The sequence below is a fragment of the Tiliqua scincoides genome, chromosome 3, assembly GCF_035046505.1.
Source record: "Tiliqua scincoides isolate rTilSci1 chromosome 3, rTilSci1.hap2, whole genome shotgun sequence".
Lineage (NCBI taxonomy): Eukaryota > Metazoa > Chordata > Lepidosauria > Squamata > Scincidae > Tiliqua > Tiliqua scincoides.
In genome coordinates, this window is record NC_089823.1 from 106,320,682 (window position 1) to 106,327,124 (window position 6,443).

At 45.4% G+C, this 6,443-nt stretch overlaps 1 pseudogene; it reads left to right on the forward strand.

The window, feature by feature from the left end:
• The first annotated feature begins 582 nt into the window (after positions 1-582).
• On the forward strand, positions 583-699 carry LOC136646428 (5S ribosomal RNA; annotated as a pseudogene).
• Positions 700-6,443: the final 5,744 nt, after the last annotated feature.

Genomic DNA, 6,443 nt, shown 5'->3' on the forward strand with positions numbered 1-6,443 from the left:
TGAGCTTTAGTACGGGATAGCGATTTCTGCATCAATGAATTGTTTATCTTGCACTATAAAATTTCAAGATGTGAAAACTTGGCTGGCAATAATTTATACTTTGGCAATTCAAAAACAAAGTCAATGCCTTTTTGAAATTTGTTTTTATCAGGCATGATTGTATAATTTCATTTTAAAAGCATATTCAGAGCTGTTAGTGGAATGAAGAATGGATTACTCAGATTGAGCTGGGTAGGAACAGGGACAAGCCAGTGAAGCCAGGACCAGTTACTTGCTGTCTGGAAGTCACCCATGCTAGTTCCCAAACAGTTTGTTCTGGAATATTTCGTCACAACTGGAACTCAGGATTCAGCCTCAGATTTCACTGGTGTGGAAATCTGCCTCCATCTATAGGATGAAAAAGAAAATAGTATTATGGCATGAAAGGTTTGAGCAATTAACCCGTTTTTACCTGGCCTACAAGTGTGCACATTTGGTCTCTGTTGCATATATGCAATGCTGGACAAAAATGGCTTAAACAGTAGAGGAATAGGCACAGACCTTGTGCCTTTGTCACTCTGATATTCATTCAAGGGCAACTGTGACAGCAACTGTTACCCTGCACATGCCCAATCTTGTCTGATCTTGGAAGCTAAGCAGGGTCAGGCCTGGTTAGTACTTGGATGGGAGACCGCCTGGGAATACTGGGTGCTGTAGGCTTATACCATAGTCTTTCGAGACTGAAGGTTGCCAACCAACTGAGACCTAGGGCCCATTCCTAATCTTGTGCAGCGCTGGCACTAGCCATCACAAATAGGCCATAAAGCTCACCTGCAATGACTCAGGAGTAGGTAGCACCAGCAGGAATGCTGTCCCACCAGTGCTGAATCCACACTGAAGGCCAATGGCACTGGTGAGTTCAATGCCAGGAGGCACAGGGAGCAGGCAGAATGAAGGCAGAGAGGGGATGTAATGGCAGGGGGGAGGCAGTACGGGGTCAGGGTTGGTGGCCCCTCTGTGCCAGTGCTGAATAGGATTGGGCTGTTATTCTACCAAAGGGCATGTTAGAGGCAAATTGCAAGTTATGGTCACGGCATCATCATGGGGCCTCTAAGGGATGCTCTCCATGGCTGGTGGGAAAGATGAAATGGGAGCAAGGGGGAAACATAGTCCCAGTACTGAAGATTCAGAGACCCATGAAAGTGTTTCCCTTTCCTAGGAGGAGAGGCAATTCTGAGAAAAAGAGAAATTTCTTATAAAACACAGGCTTAACATTTCAGTGGAATGAACCTTCTAAAATCCTGCCTGCCTGCTCTCCCAGGAGTTCATATGATTCCTGTTCAATTGACTATCAGTCTAATTTGTGTAACTAATTCCGCCATGAATTAGTCTTAGTATGCTAATGACTATTATTTTAAGGTAGCCATTTATCCTTTCAGTTTATCCACAGTTGATTTGCCTTATAAAAGCACCTGCCACCTGTTTTTTTCTTTCCTTTAATAATGCAGCAAATCAAATTAGCTTTCCTTCAAAGAAGCTGATTTAACGGCAGAATGAAATTCCTTCAGTGCTTGAAGCACAAACCTCTTAGAACGGAGACATATAAATAGTGTAACACAGTTCCCACCTAGAATAGGACTAAGCTGTAACTGTAGGATGTGAACCACAAATTAATTAAAATACTTCTTCATGATAGCTTGGAGGATTAGAAACATGACATACAGCAGGAATGTGGGTAAAAGCTGATGGACTAAGCACACATTCTCATGTCTGTGATGGTAGGACAGAAAGACAGACGTATCCAAGAACATGGATATTACTGGGAGAGAAAGGCTACTGATCTGATGCAAAGTACCTCTTACTGCAGTGTTTCTCAAACTTTGGGTCAGGACCCACTAGGTGGGTCACTAGTCAATTTAAGGTGGGACCCCATTCATTTCAATATTTTATTTTTAATATCGTAGACTTGATGCTACCATGGTATGTGACTGCATTTGGGGAAATGTTACAGATATGTACTTTTAACAGGCTACTCTGTATATGCTTCTTACAATGACAGTACAGGTGGAACAGGGCCAGGAGGTCTGCTCTAGAGGGTAGAGCCTCCCTACCCTCTAGAGTAGGGTAACCTATCTTTGTTAGCCCAAAGATAACATCAGCTCTGGCTAGAGATTTTCGGTCCCCCCTTCGCCTCTTCAGCCTCTTTGCTGGCTCAGGGGCTCCAGGAGTGTTACTGTTCCTTTGCAAGGGAAACCTCTTCCATGGCTCCAGGGCTACTTCCCTGCCTGGGTGAGGCAGAGCCTTTTTGCAGTGTTTTGGGCTGCCTGGAAATGGAGCAAGGTGCCAACGAAGGGCAAAGGAGGCAAAGGTATGTGTGACTTTCAGTTCCCCCACCCCATTCATGTTGAGACAAATCCTCAGATAAAAAATCCGTTGATAAATAGGCTGCACCTGTGAATGGGACTTACTCCTGGATAATTGTGGGTAGGATTGTAACCTAGGATTGTCAAAAAATTTCCTAGGTGATGATGTCACTTCCAGTCATGACATCACTTCTGGTGGGTCCTGGCAGATTCTCATTCCAAAAAGTGGGTCCTGGTCTGTCTTATTGTCTTAGCCACTGTCTTATTGAATATTTGGAATCTGGAACTATAAGAGAGCATGGAGCTCACCAAGTACATTCAATCCCCACAATCAACACACTGCAATTCTGAACCGAGTTGCAGCCAGGATTGTGCTGAATGAGTTCAATGTCTGACTTCCATACCAAATGTTGTATTTTCCACATCACAGAATTTTTCATAAGATCATTAAGGCTGCAATCCTAACCACACTTTCCTGAAAGTAAGCCCCATTTAACAAAATAGGACTTACTTCTGAGTAGACCTGGTTAGGATTGTGCCCTAAATGCATTTTTAATGCACTGGATCTGAATCAATTGAGTTAATGGGGTGTCCATTAGCAGCGGTGTCTGGACAAGCATAACAGGGAAAGGAGAGTCATGCTGCAAACCTAGAAGACTCACACACACATGCGCACCCCTGCTTTCCACACATAGAGCAGAATCACAATCAATATCACTTGCGTTAACAGTCCAATCCTATGCATATCTATTCAGAAGTCCCACTACAGTAAATAGACCTTACTCCCAAGTAAGTGTGGACAGGATTGCAATCTCACAGCACAATCCTAACTTGCACTGGAGCAGACAGGTCAGCAGGCCTGCGCTGTATCCAGCACAAGTTTCAGGCAGCTAGAGGTTCACCCCGAAGTAAGGGAATTTTTTCCCCTTACCAGTGGCAACACTATTATTCGCGTCACCCAGTGTGGGAGGCCTGCGCATCACCCCATGCAGTGGGTGGGGCAATGGCCCAGGTGGTGGGCATGGTGATGTACCATTGGCCCGCCCCCACTGGTTTTTTGGCTGTACCTTTTGATAGAACACAGATATTTCAATGTGGTTCGTTTCATTGCATTCTGCATGAAATTACGCATTGATTGATATATAACATGATGGTCTTATTGCTCCAAATTCTGATTTTAGTGATTTTGAAAACTTGTAGAGTCTCACACACACACACACACACACACACACACACACATGTGACAACTTACTAACACCTTATTGCAGCAGTTCTCAAACTTCTATCACTAGGACCCACTTTTTAGAATGACAATCTGTCCAGGACCCATTAGAAGTGATGTCATGGCCAGAAGTGACATCATCAAGCAAATTAAAATAAATAATTATAAATAATTAAATTAAAATAAAATAAATAATTAAGTAAGGGGGAGCCAGTCCTGTTCCACCTAGTGAATCTACTCTGAAGTAAGTCCTATTGTGGTCAATGGGGCTTACTCTCAGGAAAGTGTGGGTAGAATTGCAGCCTGTGAGCTCAAGCCTATGCATGTCTACTCAGAAGTAAGTCCCATAGTGGTCAATGGAGCTTACTCTGTAGTCTGCCTGCATTAACAACCCCCCTCACAAAAAAAAAAAAAAAATCAGTGAGATTTCCAGCCCTCCCAGTACCCAGTTTAAAATTCTTCTATTTCAGGCATATCCAGATAAAGACCCACCTGGTTTTACAAGTGCAAAATAGAAAACATTCCCCTTACCAGTTCAAGCTTCTTTTTTTGTCCTTTTTAGTGGGGGGGAGGGAAGGCTGCCTTCTGGAGCATTTGTTGCACTCCAGCTCCATCGGATCGGGACCATTCTGGTGTCCTCACATTCCCCTTTGCCTGGCCTGACCACCAACCAAGGCATGTCTGCCTACTCGCGAGTAAACACGACCGTGAGGCTACTTCGCTTTCCATAGAGCTCAATACACTCGCAGCTGGGAGGGAGGGATGTCCTTCTTGGGTGTTTTTTTGGGCTGCATTCATTGGATCAAGACCATTCTGTTGTCCTTGGAGTCCTCTCAGCCTGCCCTTTCTGACTGACTATGGCTAGTACACCTACCTGCGAGTAAATGCATGATACGGCTCACTTTCACTTTCCATAGGGACTCATTCATTTTTTCTTTCCGGTTGTTTGGCCATAACTTTTGAAGGAAAGGAGCTATTTCAATTCTGTATTTTGCATTGCATTCCACCGGGAATTCCACATCCAATGGTGTATGGCATGATGGGGTAGCTCCTAATGCCACAATTTTAGCGCATCACCCCCAGCGCGTCACCCGGTGCGGCCCGCACCCCTCGCACCTCCCTAGCGATACCACTGCCCCCAACCCTGGGGAGAGCCACTGCAGTCCCAATGGGGCTACTTGGATCTGCACCACCTCACTCAGAGTGCAAATCCAAACAGCCCGGGACTGCCCCAGACTGCCAGGGAATAGGCTAGAATCCAGCATACCTGCCAGGTCCCAGCCCCGCCTCCCACTCCCAGCCCACCCCCAGGAACGCCCACCACCAGCCCTCCTCCTGCCCCAAAACTCCCCCTGCCCCTCCTCACAGTCCTCCCAGACCCCTTCGTTGGCCGAGCCAGCCAATGCAAACTCACCCTCCACAGGGCCCACGTTGGCGCAGGGAGGCCAGTGCAAGTCCCTTGTGCCATCTGATGTACACTTGTGCCAGCACAAAAGTGCTTTACGTATTGGGCCGGCCTTTCTACAGGTCAGGATTGCACCCTTAGTTAGGTACGTAAACAACTTCATGAATTTCTTTGTAGAAAAGTAGCGTATAAGTATTTTTAATAATAATAGCAATGGTCATTTTCAAACTCTTTGTGAAAGGATGAATGTGAGGCTGGATGGTCAATTCCAGTTTCCCTACCCATTCAGTACTGTACCGTTCTCTATTCCTCACCGGTAAGTGATGGTTAATCAGGTCACAAGCCTTTTGAAAAATTGAGAGAAACTTAGATGTTTGTTCTTTTGTCTGCCATCATGTGTTTGAAATTATGTTTAGCTTTATTGCCTCATTTGATGGCTACCGATATAATTGCAGCAAACACAAATGAGAACATCACGTTTGATTTCTGACCACTGAGGAAATGCAAGCGCATCTTTCCAGAGAGTCTGTTCTCCCTCGAGTGACATTTCAAATGAACGCTGTTCATTCTGGTTCACTGTTCTCTAAACCCTTGGCTTGTGTTTTGGAAACAAATATTATTCGCAGTGACAAGGACACTTCTACTTCATCTGGTTGCCTTGCTTAATTTCACAAATCTTCAGCATATATTTCGGGAAGGGTTCGCTTGCTTAGATGCACTGAACTTGTGCGTTGCCATTGCAGCTCACTCTGTCGCACTGGCAGAATGTATATGCATTGCAGACTAGCAGCCCAGTCCTAACAAACCCCCAACCCCACTGATGCAGTGTGCCAGTGGAGCGCGTACTGCATCTTGTGGGGTTAGCAGTTGAGAAGGTCTCCTCAAGGTGAGGGAACTTTTGTTGTCCAAATGGGTTTCCTCAAATCCATGTCGGCCATTTTTCCGACACAGAAAAGTAAAGGAAATGGAAGAGGAGAGGGAACGGGGATAGGACCCTGGTTCATGCCAGCACTGCTGAAACCCACCATTCCCTCCCCTGTTACACCTTCTGACCACCCCCCTCCGTGCCCAGACACTTCCCATTCTTCATCCTGTTCTTCCCACCGGCCACGTCGGCTTACTTTACTCTTGCCAGTACCCAGTTGTAGCAGCAACTGTTTGCAGGGGTATTTCCAAAATGACCACCATAACACTAAGTTGGAAATATGAGTCATTATTTTGGACAAGGAAACCCTGTGATGCTTGTGTTGGAAATGTAAAATGATGGAAACTCGCAATCTAGTTTGCTTTATAGTCTTTTCTCCCTGACCTGCTCCAAAGGAAAAACGGTTTGAAAATCAGGACACATTTGGGAGTGAATAAGATCATAGAGCTGCTGCCCAAATGGGTCAAATTCTTGATCCCAACTCCGGGTCAAAATCTATCCCTTCTCTCCTATAGAATGTAGTCATGGAAAAGTGCGCCCACAATGTGG